Here is a 24,331-nt window from a genome sequence, read left to right as displayed (position 1 = left end):
TACGACCGGGAAATGCCGGGCAGCCTGCTAGTAGCTTCTCTATATCTCATTCCCTATCAATTGTTTTCAATTTAGAGGGGTGGCGCACGAGTCATCTTTTTTCTAACTTTTTGAATAATTATTAAATATTGGGTGCAATATAACATAATAATGATACGAAACTTGCATTAATGAAAATAGCATATTTAAACGTAATTTAAAATCGGGTAATGCTGGGCGGCCTGCTAGTATATAATATTTAAAAATATGTCCGTTGTTTGAAATCTAGTAGAAATATAAAAATGGTTAATAAACCAATCAAAATGCAGATTTCGTTTTTCTTTTTTAAACAAACATATTTATATAAAAATTAAATTTTCAACTCGTAAAATATTATCTCGTATGTATTTCTTGATTAGACTAATTTGAATTTAAAATAAATATATCTGTTTATCTAAAAATTCCGCGTTTTGTATATATATATATATATATATATATATATATATATATATATATATATATATATACTAGACTACCCATGACCCGTTGGGTCATTTTGTAATATTAGCTATGGAATTAATGTATGAGCTTGACACTTGTGATGTAAAGAAAATAGTATCTTTTACATGACAGAAATATTTCTATGAAAGTATATTAAAATGAAAAAAGATTTATATTTTTGAAAAACAAAAAAAAAATCACAACCATTGAATTATAAGTCGTTTGCCATCCTTATAGGTAAATGTGCACTTAACAGATACCATAATACTTCAAATTTTGATATATCTTTTAATTTAAAAGCGAAAACAAAAAAATTGGGACGCTGAAAGAGTACACAGTAAAACAATACGTTTTATTGTCGCGTTGATTGTTTATTTGTAACACAAATTAAATAAACATATTTTCGTTGTTATTTATTTATGTTGGTAGTGTAGAAGAAAATGCATGAATGTTTTTTAAGAAAGGTATATTAAAAATGGAAAATAAATTAAAAAAAAAGGAAGACGTTTGGTAACACGCCATTGTAAAATGCTCTTATGGTTGTCAACGGGTTAAAGTAGATTTATTTGTCAGAAAATTTCGTTAAAATAACTTAAATTTAATACTAAATAAAATGAACACTGTAAAAAATAAACAGAAAGTATTAACAATTATTTATTTGGATAATTTAGACGCGAAAAAATGCGCCGCTGAAAATGTACACAGTAAAACAATACGTTTTATTGTCGCCTTGATTATTTTGTATAATATATATCGTATTTATGAAACAGGTCGATGATTATACGTATTATTTGTAATAACGTTTTGCGTTTGCTTCCAATATCTTGAAGTTTTTTATTCAATAAATTTAAGAAATTCGTTTGTCTAAGGACAGCCGTTTGTTCTAACGCAACCGATCCAGCGATATGTGTTTATTTGTTTACGCTATTATGGGTTTATGTTTATGTACGCATGTGCAACCGGAAGTCGCAAACTGTATGTTTGGTTACAACACCCGTTACAAGGTAATTTGAGTTTTATAATTATATATATATATATATATATATATATATATATATATATATATATATATATATATATATAATATAAAAACTAAAAAGAAAAACTAAAAATAGTTTTTTGATCAGATATAACAATAACAAATCCTAACATCTTATATTCTTATTCAGGGCTATTAGATTTACTTTTTTAAAGCTACATTTTGTTTTTTTAAGCAGTTTGGTTTTAAAAAAGTTGTATTCGGCCTTTTTTAATAGTTTCGTTCCAAGTTTGGCTTTTTCCCCCTAACGTGTTCGCTAAAAGTATTACTTGATTATTAGAGTGACACAATAGCGAGTTTCCATAATAACGAGGTCGCATAGTTACTAGTTTTGACTGCATGTAATTACTTAAAGGGTCGCGTACGAACTAACTAAGCAGAATAGTATATAGGCAATTATATTAATCTATATAATTATAAAACTCAAATAACCTTGTAACTGGTGTTGTAATCCAAGATCCGGTTTACGACTTCCGGTTGCGCATGCGTACATAATCGACGCGACAATAAAACGTATTGTTTTACTGTGTCTGTTTTCAGCATCCCAATTGGTTTTATTTCGTATTTCAATTAATATATATATATATATATATATATATATATATATATATATATATATATATAAATTTGAATTTAACTTTAAGTATTATGATACACATTTACCAAACGACTTATAATTCAATGGCTGTCAGTTTAAAAAAAAACAAAAAAACAAAAAACAAAACAATTATAAACAGAACGAAATAGAAATCTATGTACATTTTTTTTCATTTTAATATACTTTCATAGAAATGCTTTTGTTGTGTCACAAAAAACTATTTTCTTTACGTCACAAGTGTCACACTCATACATTAATTCCATAGCTTACTGACATAATGGGTCACGGGTAGTCTAGTACTCTATAAATGCAAGGAGAATATCACATGGTTCCCACTAAAGTCATTATTAATAAAAATACATGTGTTAACTTGACATCGATCTCTAGAGAGAGCCCTGAAAATAACCTAACGTACTACGTTATAAAAGTACGATAAATAATATTATACATCTCGATGTATATGTACGTATTATATTTGTTTTAAATAAATAAATTTAAATATTTGTAAATGAAAATGTTATATATGAATTTTAATCCTTTTCAAATTAAATATGTTTTAACTCTTTTTCAAAATGTTTTTAACATGTTTTATTAACTATTTGCTCTTATATATAAATATATATATATATATATATATATATATATATATATATTCAGTTATATATAGAAAAGCTATTAATTTGTAACATTTATTGATAATTATTCATATATATATATATATATATATATATATATATATATGTATTACCTAAAGCAACTAGTATTTAATCCTAACGCATTCATCAGTGTAGGAATGATAATTGTTGTTAAACGAAGGATTTGAAACTAGTTCGAAGGCGATATTGACTCTCAGAATTAATTACAAATATTTTATATATATATGTATATATATATATATTATATGTGTGTGTGTGTGTTAAATTGACACGAATGTTTTTGCGGCCTTTTAATTTCGATTTCTAATAATGTCTTTTCAGAAACGTTTTCGTCACGATACGTTTACTTTATACATCAGTTCATATAGCTATATCTAATTGTTTAAATTACAATCTTTTTAAAACAGTTATGTCCCATTTTCAGAACGTCGAATATGAGATGGAAAAAAGCAAGTTTGCACTATTTCTTATTTTTATTCCAGCTAGGCTGCAAAACTACTGAAACAGCTTGCGATAGCAACGAAACGTTTGCCCAGGTACAACTATTAAACGCACATCACAATGGTGCTTTAAGAAATTTTATGGCGGCAACAAAGATGATGAAAGTAGTGCTAGGTCATCGGATTTTTACAACGATCCATTAAAAGGCTTAATCGAAGCCAATGCATGCACAACCGTTCTAGGACTTGCCTCTGAATTAGACGTAACGTATACGACGATTTTCCACCATTGTTGAGAGATTGGAAGGCAAGAGTTGATAAATTAAATGCGTGCCTTACGAATTGAAAGATAACTAAAAAATAAAACGCCGTTATGAAGTGTCGTCTTCCCTTCTTTTACACAAGAACGATCCGTTTGTCGACCGGGTTGTGACTTGTGATGAGAAGTGGGTTCTTTGTGACAACCGACGACGTTCAGCGCAGTGTTTAGACGCCGACGAGCTCCATGACACTTCCCGAAACCAGAGTTGCCCTAAAAGAAGGTCTTGCTAACTGTTTGGTGGTTTCGTCCATTACAGTTTTTTCAATGCAGGATAAATATTTACTGCGGTGAAGTACTGTCAACAAATAGATAAAATGCGTAAGAAACTTTGCCAACAATATCAAGCATTAGTCAACAGAAAATACCGACCATGCAGCAGTTGAACGAATTGCGCTACGTAACTTTGTCTCGTCAGCCATACTCTCTAAACCGCGCCCCTACGGGCTATTACTTTTTCAAGACAACTTTCTGCATGAGAAATGCTCCAACACCTAAGCGATGTCAAAAACGCCTTCAGCGACTTCATCGCCACCAGAACGCAAGATTCTTACGTTACTGGCATAAATACACTTGTTTTGCGTTGACAAAAGTGTGTTGATTTTGATGGGGCTTATTTCGATCAATGCATTTTTGTTTGAGCCGAGATATGTTCATCTGAATTAAAAAGTTAACAGCAAGAACCTTGTTGTAAACCTGATATATATGTATAATTTTGGTACAGGCAAAATGAATGCCAATCCTCAAAATGTAGAAACATTTTGACCCCTCCCTTTACTTAAAAAGTCACCAAAAAATCAGAGAATTAACCAATTTTAATGAAATTTTCAGTGTTTTTCAAATAATGATCGCGGAATACAATGAACTAATTATTTTTGTTTGAATCTTAGTGAGAATGTATTATTTTGTTTAAAAAAAAACTACCTTTACTTAAATTATGGTTTTCAGTAATAAATAAAAAAATACAAGAATTTATTTTTGCTTTTTATATAAATCAAGCATCGTAATTCCTTTTTACAGGAACATTACGAAAAAAGCCTTAAAGTCGGTATTAATGAATTTCTCGAACTACCGATATTACCATTGAATTAAGCATTGTTTATTTAATATTTTCACACACAAAAATTATAATAGCAAAAATATTTCTACTTTTTTTTTAAAATCATAGATTTCGCATAATTTTTATATACAAGATTTTAATAATTTTCTTGCTCGTAAGAAACTTTTGGCGTAAATTACTTTTTATATAATCTCGAACAATAATTAAAAAAATTAATTTAAAAACAAGAACATAAAAAATAATTAAATTAAAAAATGATAAAAATTGATACAAACGTTTGAAATAGGAATGTATGGATGCACGTTTGGGGGGAAAAAACTCTGACAACCCTACCTCCTTTTTACTATCATGACTTCATTTTGAAACAGCGTTTTGATTTTCTGAAAAGTTGGGCTTTCGTATATTCGTGTTTACAAACGTTTATCGGTTTTGGCGAACGGCATAATTACTTGCTTTTTGAGGGCTAATTAAGCCGTATTTTGTATAAACAAGGTGATTTTTTTTATATTTAATTCAATATCTTAGGACTTTACTTTACTAATTGTCTTTGAAATAGACCCAGAAAACTAATATTTTTGTTTTAAAGGATTTTTACAATAAATTTATTTGACGTCAAAATTTAGCTGAATTGGTTAGCTCGCCGTGAAAACATTTTCATAATTTTTTTTTTTTTCACGTGTATAAATATTTTTTCCCTTTAAGAAATTAACTTTAGTCTTTCATCTTTCAAATACAATCAAAAAGTAGTCGGAAACATATTGAACAATTATAAATCGGCTTTCAAAACTAGGTCCCCTATTTTTGCCCGCCCATTTTTGCCCGTACCTAGTATAATTATAAAATTATGTGTAATTGGTATTAGCTAAAGTTCGTCACGCCATATTCTTAATCTGAAGTTTCTTTGAGTAAGTTACACTAGTTGACTCCAAAGATTGAAGCATGCAATGCAAATGTGTAGCTAAATTACATTTGCATGAATAAAAATACTTTAATTTCTTATAAGCATATTTATTATAGAGCACTTTTATATAAACCTAATAAAGTGTCTGCATATATACATACACACACACACACACATATTGTTTGTGCGCACACACACACACACACGCACGCGTGTGTGTGTGTGTGTGTGTAGGGGTGATTATGTGTGTGAGCGTGTGCGTGCGTAAATGTGTGCGCGCTCGCGCGTGTGCGTAAAAATGAATTTTTATTTTTTTGCGGAAGAAATATCAGTTCTATTCCTGAAATCAAATAAATAAAATATTGTATATATATATATATATATATATATATATATATATATATATATATATATATTGGTAAAAAAAAAAACATTCGGGCAACTTTTTGGACGTGCACGATCAAAGGCAAAATTTTCAACAAAAACATGGAGGTGAAACATTTTTTGATTATAAGGTAAAAAGGTCAATTTTCTGGCAGCAGGTCTTCGAAACCCGGACCTTTGCTACACGTAAACATGCTTCATTAAGCGGTTTTGATGAAATTGAAAACTCTCTCTCTCACACACACACACACACATACACACACACATACACACACAAACACATAAACAAACACGCACACATAAATATATATATATAAATTTACCTATATATATATAAATATACCTATATATATATATATATATGTATACCTATATATATTATTATTCTAATCATTTATCTATATATATATATATATATATATATATATAAATATACCCATATATATATAAATATACTTATATATATTATTATTATTCTAATCATTTATATATATATATATATATATATATATATATATATGTATATATATACATACATACATATATATATATATATATATAATTAATTAATTAAGTTTTTCACCCTCAACTGGGCATTTTTCTTCAGTGAGGGGTCGATTTTTTCACCGATATTTTCGAAAGTTATCCCCTATTTTCGATTGTCTAGCATTAATTTAAACCTACATCACTGTAGATATATAATAACATAAATAATGACAATAAAAGTAATTTTAACAGCTTTTGTAAATTAAAAGAAACTCTAAATAATTATTTCAACTATTCGAAAACAAGATACAGTAGCATGCCAAAAGATATATTGACTGAACTACAAACTTATTTTATAATGGAGCTCAATAAGATATTTCTTTTTTTATTATAAAAACCTTTTTTTTTGTCTTAATTTTATTCCTAATTTTCTATTTTCTTTATCAACATGAAATTAATAATTTCCTTCTAATGTTATTAACAATTTGCAGGAATTTCCGCCTTATTTACGTCAAGTATGCTCGTTTTATTTTGGCTTTTAAACTTCTCTCCCCCTCGTATTTTTATTTTGCTGACGAAGAGATTATGTTCCAAGACAAAATCTTTGTCAATTAATGTCAATACTTATTGTCAATTTCAATAAAATAAGCATCGTTTCCGAAACGATCGTACACTCGAGTTGATTTTGTGTGTTTTTCCTTTTGAAACTGATGTTTAATTCACAATTATTGATCTTTTATATATATATATATATATACATATATATATATATATATATATATATATATATATATATATATACATATGCATAGGTCGTCATCTAATGGCTAGATCACTCTGACTGTCGTTAAAATCGTCAGCGGGCGAATTGTTCTGGTCTTTGCTAATGATGCCAAACATAACTTCTGTTGCCAGGGTTCGAATCTTTCGATTTGCGTAAATCGTGACACCTATTGTCTTTAGGTATTTAGTTATTATAGTATATATATATATATATATATATATATATATATATATATATATATATATATATATATACGAATAAAAATAAATACCAACGATGGTTGACGTTTGTTGTTTTGAAAAAAGAAAAACCGAATATATTTATAAAATGGTTATCAACGTTTCGTCCCTTATTGCAGGGGTACATCTTCAGGATATTAAAAGGAAAACTGCAGAAGAAGAAAACGATCATAGACCATACGTAAGTGAAAAGGAAACAGTGTTAGAATCTATGTCCATATCGGGAAGGAAACTATAAATGTAGGTGTATGGGAAGGTTATGTTATTCAATATATATATATATATATATATATATATATATATATATATATATATATATATATATAGACAAACATTATTGAATAGCACGGAACTAAGCTTTTAAAAATACGTTATTAAAATACCTATGTACACATTTTTTTCCTTCTCTTATCTTATTAATTTTGTTTAAATTATTTAAGGAAAAACGGTTTGGGATAATAGTATGAATTAACCAGGATCTGTCTTTATATTTTGTTCTTTGATTATTATTTTCCCTATACTAGGGGCTAAGTGGTAGAAGCCCTTTCTTTGCGTAATAGTATTAGTGTTTAATATTATTGCTGACTCTAAAAGTCTTCTTTTGGCTCTATCTATCACGTATATATATATATATATATATATATATATATATATATATATATATATAATAAAGTGAAGCTAGCATAAGAAGCATATACCAGCAAAATTATCAAGATAGGAGAAGCGCAACACGGTTATGATGATCAGTATAATTATTAACTGAATAATATAGAATGTTATCAGAATATTATATAATAATTATATAATAATTATATAATAAGGTCAATAAGGTAAGGAAATAAGAGAAGAAAGACCTCCTTAGTCAGTAGCATTTCGAAGTTAAATTCTTCTTTTCAGAAGAAGAAAAAACATGCATTATGCAAAAATTAATCTTTCATATAATATCTTGATTGCAGAAATTCCCCTCTGGACCAACGTATCGTAGCTTTGCAACAACAGATGACATATACTAATTTTTTATGTCTATGTTATTAGCCACTATCTTTTGTAACTTTAGAATACGATTTTAGACATATTTTGTCGTCATAATAAAATCAAACATTACATCCTAGAAGCAACATCATCACAGTCACAACCACCTTTAAAGGAAGTAGTTCCTATTTTTCCCCTCTAACTAACAAGTACTCCTACTGCTCCTAGTCGTCACCGAGAGGTATTCTGCACTTGGACAGATATGGGGTTTCACCCTTCATTCATAGATCATAAACTCATTGCCATAACGTAATCATTTCCTTTTCCGTTAGAAAAATAATAGTTTTCCCAGAATAATTTCAGTCCTTTCTATTGGATGATCAACACTCATTCCTATAGTTTGGAATAATGGTGTAATCATGCTAAACTAAAGCGGATGTACCCTTCAAACATTGCGTCGCAATGATACCTACTAGTCCCCTATAAGTAAATTACTCGCTCGATCGATTTGTACCTTGTTTGATTAATTAATCGTACTTTTTACAAACATGGTTATGTTGTTATTAGGTAATTTATTTATATATACTTTATTTAAACCTGCACGATCTACTAGATTCTCTCGCTGTATATATTCTTTCCAACTATCTTCCCCCCTTTTCTCTTTCTCTCTCTCTCTCTCTCTCTCTCTCTCTCTCTCTCTCTCTCTCTCTATCTGGCTCGATCGCTCACCTTACAATTTACGATTTTCGTAAGCAAGTTTTCATTTAGCTTTTCTAAAAGCAAGTAAAAACTTCTGTTGAGCAAAAAAAAAAAAAAAAGAAAAAAGAAGAATGAAAAATCCTGAAAAACTAAAGATTCTACTTACATTTAATAATTCATGTTAAAAATTAACATTCATCTTTACTTTTAAAATAAAGAATTGTTGAATAAACATTTTGCAAAAAGAAATATTGAAAAATATAAAGAAAATATTTATATTCATACAGTAGATTTTTGTATTTTTTTTTCAGTTTGTTTTTAAATTTGTCTGCGTCTGTTACTGTGCTCGTTTTATTTCGATGATTTACCGGTTGATGGGATATCACGAGAATCCGGGTCAAATTCTGTAAGATTACCTGTTTAGATATTTTCAATGTTTTGCTTCCATACTTCAACTGAAAGACCTGCAGGCTTGTTTGCATATTAGGGTCTGGCTTTAGTCACCATTACCGATTTGTTACACCGATTACCTGCGCTACAGTTTTAAAGAAAATTTAATTGCATAAATAATTGAATTTTGTTGGAGTATTTTATTTAAATTTCATTTCCGGTATGATTCGTGAGATTGTGCACACGTTCATTTTTGAGGGGAGGGGGTTAATTTGTACATTAGGTCCACCTCCACAATTTTCTTTAGAATGACTATAGGTTTTCGAGTATGCTAATTAGAAAATCTCATTCAAATTTTGCAGAGAAAAGTACTTATAGAGATATAAAGACCTGTATTATGCGCTGTAATTCACTGGCTGCCAGGTTTGTACGCATGCGCGATGAACAAATGTATTTCACTCCTCCCGCTACTGCTTCCTCCAATTTTTTTATTATTTGCGAGTGGGTATATTGACAACGACTATTACGGTTAAGTTTGGAGGAATTATTTTTCCACACCCTCTCACTAAAAAGGGTGTTGTCTACTCCGAAAGCCGTTCTTTATATTGAGATGTTTGGGGAGGGGTATATTCCAAACGCTGTTCTTAACATGACAATACGCAAAAATGTGACGTGAGAAAAGTAATTGTTCAGTTTTACACGTTCAAAAAAGACGACATAAAACTGGAATTTAATTTAATACAATTGGTATTGGTGGAAGAGTTGAAAAGAAGAGGAAGACTTGAATAACAAACGGAAACAGCTAGAACTGCTATCACTGATTTCGATCTAAACAGTTCATATACAGTGAGAATCCCTAACCTCTAAAACTTCTGTCTTTACTTTCCATTATTATTATAATGGACCATTTTCGTACTTTTATTAATTCATACTGATTTGCGCATTCCTTTAATTAATTTTTCTAAATTTACACAGTATATTAAACGCATATTATCACCCCATACATTTTTGCTACTTTTTTGCAAGGGTAGGAGGCTGGCTTCTACAAGGCAACGCCGATTAACGGGTCCTACTAGTATATAAATAAACACTGTTAAGATCGCAAAAATTATATTAAAGAAAGGGTAGATAGAAGAAGAAGAAGAAGAAGAAGAAAAAGAAGAAAAAGAGAAAGGAGAAGGAAATATGTTAAAAAATATGAGAGATTGGGGGTGGAGTAGATAAATGATCGGGAAAAATGTACAATATTACAAATTAAAAAGGAAAAATAAAAAAGACTTCGTAAAAATCGAAAGAATTTAAAAAAATAATAGTAATAATTTAATAATTTAAAATAATGATATATTTTTTTAAATTATAAAATACTAATTAAAAATAATAATATATTTTTTAATTTATAAAATACTAATTAAAAATAATAATATATTTTTTAATTTATAAAATACTAATTAAAATAGTTATATATGTTTTAAATTATATAATACTAATTAAAATAATAATATATTTTTCAATTATAAAATACTAATTAAAAATAATAATATATTTTTCAATTATAAATACTAATTAAAATAATGATATATTTTTAAATTATAAAATACTAATTAAAAGAATATATTTTTTAAATTATAAAATACTAATTAAAAATAATATATTTTTTTAAATTATAAAATACTAATTAAAATAATATATTTTTAAATGATAAAATACTAATTAAAATAATAATATATTTTTTAATTATAAAATACTAATTAAAATAATATATTTTTTAAATTATAAAATATTAATTAAAGATAAACGAAATTATGAAAATATAAGATACAAAAAAAATAAGCAATAAAATAAAAATATAAATTTTTATTTCATTTTTATAAAATTTTAAATTAAAATTAACAATAAAGACATATAAAAAAATTTAATGCATGGTTTTTAGATGTTGCTTACTAATTCAAAGATGACGTTCAGAAAGTTGACTTATTTAATATTGCTGGTAATTACCTCTCAACACCAGTTCAAGCGTCACCGTTTAATACTAAACTAAACGGACATAAACAGAGTTTGCTACCAACCGAGTAAAGGTTAGTACACTCTGCATAATTAATAATTAAAATCTCGAACACGGTTACCTAAACTAATTTACGGTCTAGCACACTTGTTGGAATCTTATTCTAAAATTTCCTACTGTCTGTCTGCGTGTGTGTGTGTGTGTGACGTGGTTTATTTCAGCCTACAGGTAGCCCACCCAGGCAAGATGGATACCGAAATGAAGTTTATGACGCAACGGATGTTTTAGTGATATTTATATCCATGTTTCGTGTATAGAAAGGCAAAAAAAAAAAAATAATAATAATAAATAAATAAAAAATAACGATTTACTAAACAATGTTTTATTTAATGGATATTTTTCCGTTATTCACCGGAAGTTATTATCTCCCTTAGTAAGTTCGATTTACTGTGTGTGTGTGTGTGTGTGTGTATAACGCGGTTTATCTCAGCCTACAGACAGTCCACTCGGACAAGTTAGGTGCCGAAATGAAGCTTATGACCCAGCGGATGTTTTAGTGATATTTATATCCATGTTTTGTGTACGGAAATGCAAAAAAAAAAAAATAAATAAATAAAAATAAAATGCAAAAAAAATAACGATTTACTAAACAACGTTTTATTTACTGGATATTTTTCAGGTAAAAGGATTCAAGTTTGGCCAGCTGGGCAAACTTGGGTTCTTGTAATTACAAAAAGTATTATCGTAAAGCAGCCTTACATTAGCATAGTAACTGCATAATTAGTCCCAAACGATAAATAAGCACTCTAACTAAAGAACTCTAGGAACAAAACACTCCACACATATAGATAAAATTGCATACATATGGTCTAAAGAACCTATCTCTGAAACGAAGCATATAAACCTATCAACTATATGCATATTCTACTATTGCGGAAAGAATAAACAAATGAAAAAATGACAACCATCGAAATTAAATTTATCTATAGATATAAAAACCTTTTCCACAAGAGTTACCGTGGATACCGCGGCGGAGGAGAAAACATAACTACCGGTATACCACTTTTATCTAAATCATATAAATTAGCCCATATATCTGTTCAACTAACTGGTAATTTGTCGACATTGAACATATATCTTATAAATAACCAAACAAGTAAATAATTAAATAAAAAATGTGAAAGCTAGGAATGAACGAATGGATAAAAAACTAGGAACAGAATAAAACAATAAATAAATAAAATAAAACGAAAATAAAAATAAATAAAACTTGTCAATAGGAAAATGAAGTCGCCACCAGAAAAGAAACAAAAAACAACCATAGAAACCTAAGAAAGGGAATTCGCGACGAGAAGGTATAATGTTACTTAAGATAAAAGCGGAAGCTTAGGCCAATAAATAACCGCCAAGTTAAAAAAATACAAACACTTCTCCACTGCAACAACATAACTACACGAAATGGTACTTCTCCCCTCCTACATTACATCTACTCCCTTCCTTCACCACATCTCCCTCCAAAAACTCATACTGCTCACATTCAAAAGATCATAACTCCTTCCATAATAAACATTATAAATCGAAATAAGAACTATTAGAATCGACACATTTTTGCCAACGAGAAACAAGTTTATTTATCCCATAAACATTGAAATCCGAAGTTCTAGAAGCGATGAAGTCACTGAAGGCCAATTCGGTATCATCTCGGCATTTGAAGCATTTTTCGCGCTGGAAATTGTCGAGATGCTTAAAAAAGTGATAATCGGTGGGCGAAAGATCCGGTGAATATGGCGGATGAGGCAGAATCTCGTAGACCAATTCGTTCAATTTCTACAGGGTCAGTAGAGCAATATGCGTGCAAGCGTTGTCATGGAGGAGAATTGTGTCCCTTCATATTGACCAATGTCCGGCACATACGTTAGAGCTTCTGGTGCATTTTGTCAATTTATCAGCAGTTCTTATCCGTCGTAATCGTTTCGCCCGGATTCAAATAGCTGTGATGGATGATACTGGTCGCAGACTACCAAACAGTCACCATTACTTTTTCCTGGTTCAATTTCGGCTTCAGAAAGTGTTGTGAGGCATCTCCACCATCCAACCACTGTACCGCGCGTCACCGGTTGTCGTAGAGGATCCCTTTTTCACAATCCGCTCGAGAAATATATCGTTTTAATTATGCAGAAGTAAAGTAGAAGACACCTCAAAACGACAATTTTTTTTCTTATCGTTCAATTCATGCGGCACCTATTAATCCAACTTTTTTGGCTTCCCTGTTTGCTTTAAATGGCGAACGACTGTTGAGTGTCCGATCTCAAGTCCAAGAACACTTTCTCGTGTGGTTTTGCGAGGATCGACTTCAATTAAGGCTTTCAAATGTTCGTTATCTACCGCAGTCGGTCGGTCGCGACCGTCTTCATCTTCGAGGCTCTTGTCACCATTGTGAAATTTCTTCAACCACCATTGTGCCACACGTTCGTTGGTGGTTCCTGGTTCCAAACGCATCATTGATATCATGAGCTGTCTTGGCAGCTTTTCAGCCTAGTTTGAAATGCTACAAGAATATCGTGCAGATTTGAATTTTGTCCATGCTGTCGAATAGCCTGCACATAATGAATGAAGAGATTGAGAACGGTAACAAATAATCCGATTCGATAGAGCAAAAACATCCCTTCAAAATGATATATAACATGGTTATATATATATATATATATATATATATATATATATATATATATATATATATATCAATAAATTAATTCAGAAACCTATAATACAAATCTCACCTGTCTGTTTAAATGTATGTATGTATGTATGTATGTATGTATGTATGTATGTATGTATGTATGTATGCCTAAACCTTTCGACAGAGGCGACGGACTTTCACGGAATCAATATCATTCTGAAGGGCGACCTTTCGCACAACAAATATCGAAAAATTGGCTAAAAACATGAATTCCTTCACCTTCAACTGGGCACTTTTCTACAGGAGTTGCTTTTTTTGCCGATATTTTCGAAAGGCATCGCCTCTTTTCGATTGTCTAGCCTTCATGTAAACGTACGCCACTTCCGGTTTGGCGATGAGCGCAACAGCTAATGTGTCACGTTTCTTTTTTACTTTCTTTTCCTCATTCGCGTACGGGTTCGAGCCTGCGTGCCCACTACCACTTTTCTTTTTTGCTTAACACACACCTCTACACACCCGGGCAACGCCGGGCACGCAGGCTAGTCATATATAAAAGTAATATATGTGAGAAAACGATATTGTTTTTGTACCAACCTAATATATATATATATATATATATATATATATATATATATATATATATATATAGAGAGAGAGAGAGAGAGAGAGAGAGAGGGAGGGAGAGAGTGAGAGAGTGAGAGAGAGATATTTGAAACGCCAATGATACAATACAGAGGGGATGGCAAGTTGCGTTGTTATAATGTATGAACTTATGCATTCATGACCTGAAAGATTCCTCTTTTTTACAGATATGGACAAATGAGACTGAGATATCATACCCTGTCATGAACGTGCGTCAGAAGCAGATATACTTCATTGAATTCCTAGCAACAGTGCATTGAGAATGGTGGTATGTAGAAAAATATATTCAACACCGCTCATTTTAATGGCTATATTACCGTCTTCGTAACACTTCAACATTTTGAGTTTGAAAAAATAGAAGACTTTATTTTTGGATCGATGCTCGTAGGACAAATCGCGCTCCAGGCGCCCATGGACTGCCATCTTTCGTCACTGGCAAAACCTTAGAGAAGCGTTGTAAATATGTATAAAAATAAATTTGGAGAGCATAAAAAGTCACTCGTTTTAATAGTAATATTACTGCCTTCGTAGCTCTTCAACCTTTTGAATTTAATTGTAGTATTCTTTATTTGTGGAACGGCCCTCATACTTTTAAATTTAATCATTAAAATAAAACAAGTGTTTACTATTATAGTACCTATTTACTATGCCTCCCCACAGGACAGAGTTAGACACCAGGGTCGTTTTTTAACGTGGAGAAAAGGTACAAAAATAAAAATTGTCTCAGTCGTGAAGGATTTCTCCTCCACTGAAAGAGAACAAGAAATAGAAGTGCAGCATCTGAAGAACAGATACTACACTTTGATCTTGTCCCGAGGGCCAAGAGTAATTCATAAGTTCAATGGCGATTTTATTTGGCAAGTTTAAAAAAAAAAATTGAATACCTAAGTATTTTAATGCCTACTGGAGAGAACTTAAATGACTACTGGAGACAATTTGAATGCCTATTAGATAGGACATGAATGCTTACTGGAGAGAATTTGAATGCATACTAGAAAGAACTTGAATGCCCACTGGAGGATACTTGAATACCTACTCATTTGAATGATTACTGGTGGAAATTTGAATACCTAATTTGACTAATCTACTAATTTGAATGACTACTAGAGGAAATTTAAATACCCACTAATTTTAATGACTACCGAAAAGAATTTGAATACCTACTAATTTGAATGACAACTGAAGGTAATTGGAATACCTAATAATTTGAATCACTACTGGAGAGAATTTGAATACCTACTAATTTGAATAACTACCGGATAAACTTTGAATACCTACTAATTTGTATGACTACCGAAAAAAAATTTGAATGCATACCAATTTGAATGCCTATTATTTGAATGACTACTGGCAAAAATTTGAATACCTACTTATTTGAATGACTGCTAATTTGAATGTCTAATAATCTAAATGACTACCAGAAAGAATTTGAATGCAGACTAATTTGAATGACTACTGGAGGGAATTCGAATACCTAATAATTTCGGAAAGAATTCGGATGCCTACTAATTTGAAGGACTACTGGAGGGAATACCTATAATTTAAATGACTACCGAAAAAAATTGAATATATACTAATTTTAATGTCCACCGGACAGAATTGGAATGCTTACTAATTTGAATGCCTACTAATTTGAATGACTACTGGAAACCGGCTATTCCACCAGACTAAATGAATTCTTGTTCTTAAATTTGGTAAAACTAAGACACCTCAAATTCAAATGGTCAATTGAGGAGAGGGAAATGATGTTTCCAGCGTTTTTACTAACCAATGTTTGAAAGGTAAACGAAAACTTGAATGTAAATGTTAAGTAAATTTCACAGTGTATAAGGATTATTTAATACTGAAATAGTCATAATCGCACCAAATTTCCAAAACAGGGGAGATATAACATATGAGAAATATTTGGAATCAAGTCTCCCCTCGCTGTTATCTAAGATCATTTGAAACCATAGCAGCAAGTTTTAGTCTCTCCTTCATCAAGGCCAGAGGTTTTGGGGAAATATCAGACTTTTTGTAAAAACTTAGGCGCCTCGCCGCTGGTGTATACACACAGGCACACACACACACACACACACACACACACACACATACATATATATATATATATGTATATATATATATATATATATATATATATATATATATACTAGTAATTCAGCCCGGCTTTGCTCAGGCCCAATGTACTGTTCATAACGTGTCCTACGTGTGCATACACTTTATGTAAGATTTTAAATGTTTAGATCAATATTTGTCTGAGTAATTTCGTAGAGACCGCAGAGGTCATTTTTTTTAAACTTTGACCCCAATTTTGACCCCTTAACATTTATTATTTCAGCCTGAAATCAAAATACAGTTTTACCCATGTCCAAGTTACCTACATCGAGGTCTCTAGACCGAAAATTGAGAGTTATTTGGTAGGGAAATGTATACAAACACACAGACATTTTCACTTTTATATATACTAACATGGGTGCTCGGCGTTGGCCGGGGTTTTTTGAGGTGTCTGTTGAGCAAAAAAAAAAATGTGGTAGTAGGAAGGCAGGCTCGAACTCGTACCGTGAAGGAAGAAAAGAACGGGGGAAAAACCTGACGTCTTTGCTGTTACGACAACCGCCAAACTGGAAGTTACGTAGGTTTAAATTAAGGCCAGACAATCAAAAAGAGGCGATGACTTTCGAAAATATCGGCGAAAAAATGCAACCCCTCCTATTTATTGTTGTGGGCTCAAATCAAATTATTAAGTTAGATCAATGTCCAAGAACCTTTATCTGAAATTTCAAGTGTTTAGACCCAAAATTGGCGGGGCGTTAGGTATAGTTCTCAAAGGTCAAGTCGTTGAACTTTGACCTCTTAACAGGCAAATTTCTTGCCGAAAACTGATTACAAAAATTTTCCGGAATCTCACTACCCTGTATATCAAATTTCGAGTCTGTAGCATGAAAGTTAACGAAGTTATTGTGTAGGGAAATGTACACAGACAGACAGACAGACGGACAGACACTTTCATTTTATATATATATATATATATATATATATCCAAACTTTTGGCCTTATGAAGAGGGAGACTAACACTTGCTCTTATGGTTTCAAATGATCTGAAATAACAACAAGAGGAGACTTGATTCCAAATATTTTTCATATGTTATATATTCCCTCTTTTGGAAATATGGTACAATTATGAATATCTCAAGTATCAAAGTATCCTAATACATTATGAAATTTACTTGATGTATTAAAACAAAAGAGGAAAGATATAACACATAAGAAATATTTGGAATCAAGTCTCCCCTTTCTGTTCTTTCAAATCATTTGAAACCATAGCAGCAAGTTTTAGTCTTCTCTCTACCAAGCCGAGCGGTTTTGGAGGAATATATAAGCATACTTATCTAACTTAATAATGATAAATTAAAACGTTATATTCCTTTGGATATTAAGTGTGAATGCAAGCCCCACAATACTGATTTATTCACCTTTGTTAAAAAAGTATTTCGTCACTAAACGCGTAGATCAAATAGACACGTCCTAAGAATACCAGTGTAATTAATTAACTTTTATTTGATGTCGTAAGCGACATACCACATTCTACGCATGCGTTGTAAATATTTTTCGATATTTGAAACTGTGCGGGCACTTTTATAAAAACGATGCTACATTGGAGCTTCTTATATTTCGGGTATCAGCTCTATTCTACATATGTATTTATCTATACAATTATTATGGTTGTTGTTTTTTTTTTTTAAAGGTCACCTTAAACATTTTTTGTGTGACTGTTTTACAAGCAACCCCTAATTTTTACTATTCTTCCAATGTCTGTGCCGTACTGTATTTTCGTAGGTCTCTGGGCGGCGTAGTCTTCTGACTTTCCGGCCAAAAATGACCCTCCGTCATGTCTCTCATTGAGCTGAAATTGGCGGGAACCCCTGAGGGCAAGGCTTGTCTTGTCAGCCGCTGGCCTTTACCTCGTGGCATGAAATATACGTTGTGCAAGGTAGGTATTCAATTCCGGGTTAGGAGAGACGAGGGTTTATCAGGTATAGCAATAGAGTTACCCCCATAAAATAGTTTGAGAGAGAGAGAGAGAGAGAGAGAGAGAGAGAGAGGGAGAGAGAGAGAGAGAGAGAGAGAGAGAGTGAGAGAGAGAGAAATAGAGAAAGAGAGAAAACAGGTGCGCTGTATAAACTTTTTTCTATCGATCTAAGCTGTCTCGATGACAACTAATAAAACACCCCCCACCCACACACACACACAAACATATATATATATATATATATATATATATATATATATATATATATATATATATATATATATATATATATATATATATACCCAAAATCTCTGGTCTTGATGGAGAGGAGCCTAAACTTGCTGCTATGGTTTCAAATGATCTGGAATAACAGCAAGAGGAGACTTGATTCCAAATATTTCTCATATGCTATATCTCCCCCGTTTAAAAATACGTTTACGAATATCTCCAACATCAAATAATGTTTATACACTGTCAGAACCTTGATGCATGAAAACACTGGAGGGGGGGGATATAACATATGAGGAATATTTTTAATAAAGTTTTCCCTAGCTGTTATTTCAGATCATTTGAAACCATGCAGCAAGTTTTAGTCTTCTCTCTATCATGGCCAGAGGTGTAAAAGAAATATCAGATATTTTGTAATTCATATGTAAAACGAGAAAAACAAATGGCTATGATTGAATAAGCTCCCTTAATGTGCTAACTTAAGAGCAAATTTCACGTAGATCAATACAAAGGCAAGATTATTAGCTTTCTGACAAGCCTTCATATGTTTAATTCTGATAAACAGTTGCTAAGATTTGGAACTTATAAAATTGCACAAATAGTTGTTATATCTATATCTATATCTCTCTCTATAATATATATATATATATATATATATATATATATATATATATATATATATATAGTTAGTTAGTTAGTTAGTTAGTTAGTTATAAAATATATATGGCGATTAAGCTACACTGAATATTCCGTTTTTCATCATGTGGATGAAACGCGGAATATTCAGTGTAGCTTAATCGCCATATATATTTTATAACTTACTAACTAGCTCTACCTACGTACTGAGCATTTTTGAAGTAAATACTTAAAGTTTACGCATAAATTTATACTTTCGTATATTAATTTTATGTGAGTAAATGAAGTAGTTATATATATATATATATATATATATATATATATATATATATATATATATATATAATTTTTGAAGATTATGATACTATTCTATGATTAAAATTTGATAAAATTTGGTAAAAAGCCCCTGTATTTTCAAACCAATCAAATGTGTCCATATTTGGCTACATTTGTATACATAGTGTCCTGGCAATCCAGATTTAGTTTTTGTGCATTGGGATGAATTTTGCTTAGGGTTTTTTTATTTGTTGTTTACTCTGTGGCTTTTACTAATGCATGTGTGGAGTCTAGTCATCAACTCTATTCTGAGCCGACAAAACTTCTACGATTAACCCTTTTTTAAGTCGTAAATATATAAATACTAGCATGAGGGCCTGGCGTTGGCCTGATATTTGGAGGTGTATGTTGAGCAAAAAAAAAGTGGTCATTTTTTTTAAATTTGACTCCTATTATAACCCCTTAACATTTATTGTTTTGGGCTCAAATCAAGTTATTAAGTTGGATCCCTGTCCAAGGAACCTATATCTCAAAATTTCACGTGTTTAGACCAAAAAATGGCGGAGGAGTTTGGTAAAGTTCTCAAAGGTCAAATCTGACCCCTTAATCGACAAATTTCTGGCCGAATCACATCGATTTTCCCAAATCTGAGTACCCTGTATATCAAATTTCGAGTCGGTAAAGTGAAAATTGACAGAATTATTGCGTAGGGAAATGTACGCACATAGACAGACAGACAGACAGATACGCAGACATGTTCACTTATATATATATATATATATATATATATATATATATATATATATATATGCATGTATATATATATATATGCATGTATATATATATATATGCATGTATATATATATATATACATGCATATATATATATGCATGTATATATATCTTTATCTGATACACAGATACAAAAAGACATGCGCAAAAACACACATATAAACACATGCACACACGCATATATATGTGTTTGTGTGTGTGTGCGTGTATATATATATATATATATATATATATATATATATATATATATATATATAAAAGTTAATTGTAGGCCACATATAGATCCAATTGTTTATTCTAAGTCACCTTTAATACACCAAGGGAGATGTTTAAAATTCCTTAAAATTGAATAAAGAGATAGGTCAACTATATATATATATATATATATATATATATATATATATATATATATATATATAAAACTCAAATGACCTTGTAACGAGTGATGTAACCAACTTTCCAGTTTACAACATCCGTTTGCGCATGCGCACATAAACATTAACCCATTACAACGTAAACAAATAAACACAAATCGCTTCTTTTGCAGATTTTGACCTGCGCACTGAAATATTAACGTTATTATTTCGAAATTATTATTTAACATGGGAAGAGTTGGGGTGTTTTGCAATTATTCTTTATTACAACTATACTGTCGCTATTTTCTTACAACTCAACAACTTTAACCCGTTGACAAACATAAGAACAATTGCAGTAAAGCCAAGTATACTACCACTACTACTACCATTACTACTACTGCTCTCTTTCCGTCCTTTTTCCTTCCTTCATTCTTTCCTTCTTTTTTTTGTTTATATTTCTAGATACAAAATAGTTGTGTGAAAACGGTTAATTTGTTGACACATTTACTAATCTGTTTCAATATTAGTTTATTTTATTTTATTTATTTAGTTTTTTTTTCTTCATGTTTTATTTATTATTTTTTTTTTCGATTTTAAGTTTGTATAACTTGGTTGAAGAATTCCAATATGAGCTTTTCATTCGTATATTTATACTCGATAGGTTCATATGCCTTTTCCTGCTAAATGACTTTCGTCGGCGTTCGATTCGTAGTAAAATCATGTTTAATTTTCGATTTTTGAGCTATTATTTGGAAAAATAGGTAACTTTACACGAACAGGGAGTTTTTTTTTTTCATGTTTGAATGATCCGTCCGTGATTTTTCATTTTAATATACTTTTATAAAAATGTTTCTGTAATATAAAAAAAAACTATTTTCTTTACGTCACAAGTGTCACGCTCATACATGAATTCCATAGCTAATATAGCATACTGACCAAACAGGTCACAGGTAGTCTAGTATATCTATATCTATATCTATATCTATATATATATATATATATATATATATATATATATATATATATATACACTCATTTTTTGACCAAATTTCAATCAATTATTGAAGTTTAGAGATCACCATCTCAACTATATTCTGCAAAAATCTTTTTCAATTTTCGTTCAGTAAAACAAAAGTTATGATAAATTTTCTGCTGTTCAAAATCGTAAAAATATGTAAAGAGGTGAGCGACGCTTTTTATGACTGGTTTCCGTAGGAACTACTTCGCTTCAGCGACTACTGTTTCTACTAATTTACTGCTGTCTCGAAAAGAGAAGTAACAAGTGAAATAGAGAGAATGAAAGCATGAAAGGGAGATAATTGGGGGATTTTATTTAAAGCAGACGAGTGCTGCACATCGTTATTTTTTATTGTTCTTATATTCTTGTATTCTTATATTCTTGTATTCTTGTATTCTTATATTCTTATATTCTTGTGTTTATGAGGGCAAAAAAAAAAAAGGCTGAAATTAAACAAAGAACAAGTGAATTTATTGGAAGCCTGAGAAAATCATGGATTTCAATAAAAAAAATGCGAGCATGAAAAATTATATGGTTAAGCTTAGACATGGAAAAGTAAAGGACTAGTTGTAAAACTGGAAATGAAAAGGACAAGATATTCTATATATTTTATGAATACATTTGTAACTTAAACTATTGCAGCATTAAGAACTTATTCTTAATTCAATTTATAACATTATATAATCAATTTTTAACGCTGCAATAATTTAAGGTATAAATTTATTATATTTTTTACTAGAACATCTTGTGTTTTTTTTATTTTCCTGTTTTAACAACTAGTCCATATTACTTTTCATATCTCGCATTTTCTAATGTAATATATATATACATATATATATATATATATATATATATATATATATATATATATATATATAAAGTAATTAATGATATAAGGTGTTTCCGACACATTAGTGTACCTAAACCATGACCACTGCCTCATCAGAAACGATAATCATAAATTTTTATATGAAAAATTGAAATATTGACGGAATTCTATGATTTCTCTTTCAAGATTTTAGTAATCTATCTACATAGTAGCGTATAATCACGTTGACATACCGGTTCCCGTCAGATCACCGAAGTTAAGCAACGTTGAGCCTGATCATTACTAAAATGGGTGACCAATTTGGGAATTCCAGATGCTGTATGTAGGAGGACGTCGACACCTCCCTGCAAAAGTTGCAAAAACCTAACGTCGTCATCTCCCCTAACTGGGACTGCTTGTGAATTTCATACTTCCATGAAACTTCCTCCTTTGGAGGAAACCGATTAAACCCGAATAGGGTTGGTGTGGACTGCATAGTAGCGCTTGAGAACACTGTTGGTGCATATTTTATTTGACATTTTCAATGTAGAGTACATATTATAACAATAGTAATATTCATCTGACGATTCGATATTTTATTCTAAGTAGCCATAATAATTTTTTTAATCTTGATCTTTAAGATACCAACGTAATTTGGATTGTTAGAATCAGTCGGTCACCCGTCCTTAACCTGGATGTCACACTCAAAACGTTTCGGTCGATCTCTTTTTTTGCTTTCTTTAGATAACAACTTTCGCATTCGGGAATTTTCGTTAGATCTCGAAAATTTCTATGGAATTTCGGAAGTTATCCTTTAGTTTTTTCCATGGAAATAGCTTGCTCCCGTTTCGCCAATCGTGACCGGGTGCAAGTCTTAAATAATTCGTAATTTTATCCATAGTATCGTTTACACTGAGAATTGAAGACTCAGTTTCAAGAAGGAAGCCTAAGAACCTGATTATCACTTAGCACTTATGTCCGCTACATCATGAGCCCATATTTCAATAAAGCTAATATTTTTTTTGCTTTAGTATATGTATTGTATAGACCTTATCCATGTGAAATAATGCAAGAGTGTCTCAATATTATGCCAGGCAGAGATAGGTTAGTTAATCTTGCCAGAGAAAAGATGCACGTGTTTTTTTTTCCAAGTGTCCTTTTTGTGCTTGGCCTTAAAACTTTTTTTAAGGGTTCTTTCGTATTTTCTGTTCTTCGTGCATTTTCTCCGTATTTTGCTTCCCTGCAGTGTTTTTTCTTTCTTTTTTTTTTTGTAATCTGTCAGTTTTTTTTGGGAAGAGGAAAGATCCTTCCCATCAGCCAACTTCATCAGCCCAGCACACAAGTTCCGGTCCTGCATCGAAATTCCGCTATCCCGGTCTGTCTGTTTGTCTATCTGTGTCTCCTGACCTTCCACTCT

This window comes from Euprymna scolopes, chromosome 26 (genome assembly GCF_053919585.1).
Source record: "Euprymna scolopes isolate OS-2025 chromosome 26, ASM5391958v1, whole genome shotgun sequence".
Taxonomy (NCBI): Eukaryota; Metazoa; Mollusca; class Cephalopoda; order Sepiida; family Sepiolidae; genus Euprymna; species Euprymna scolopes.
The sequence above is the reverse complement of the archived record's forward strand: the minus strand, read 5'-3'. Positions refer to the sequence as shown.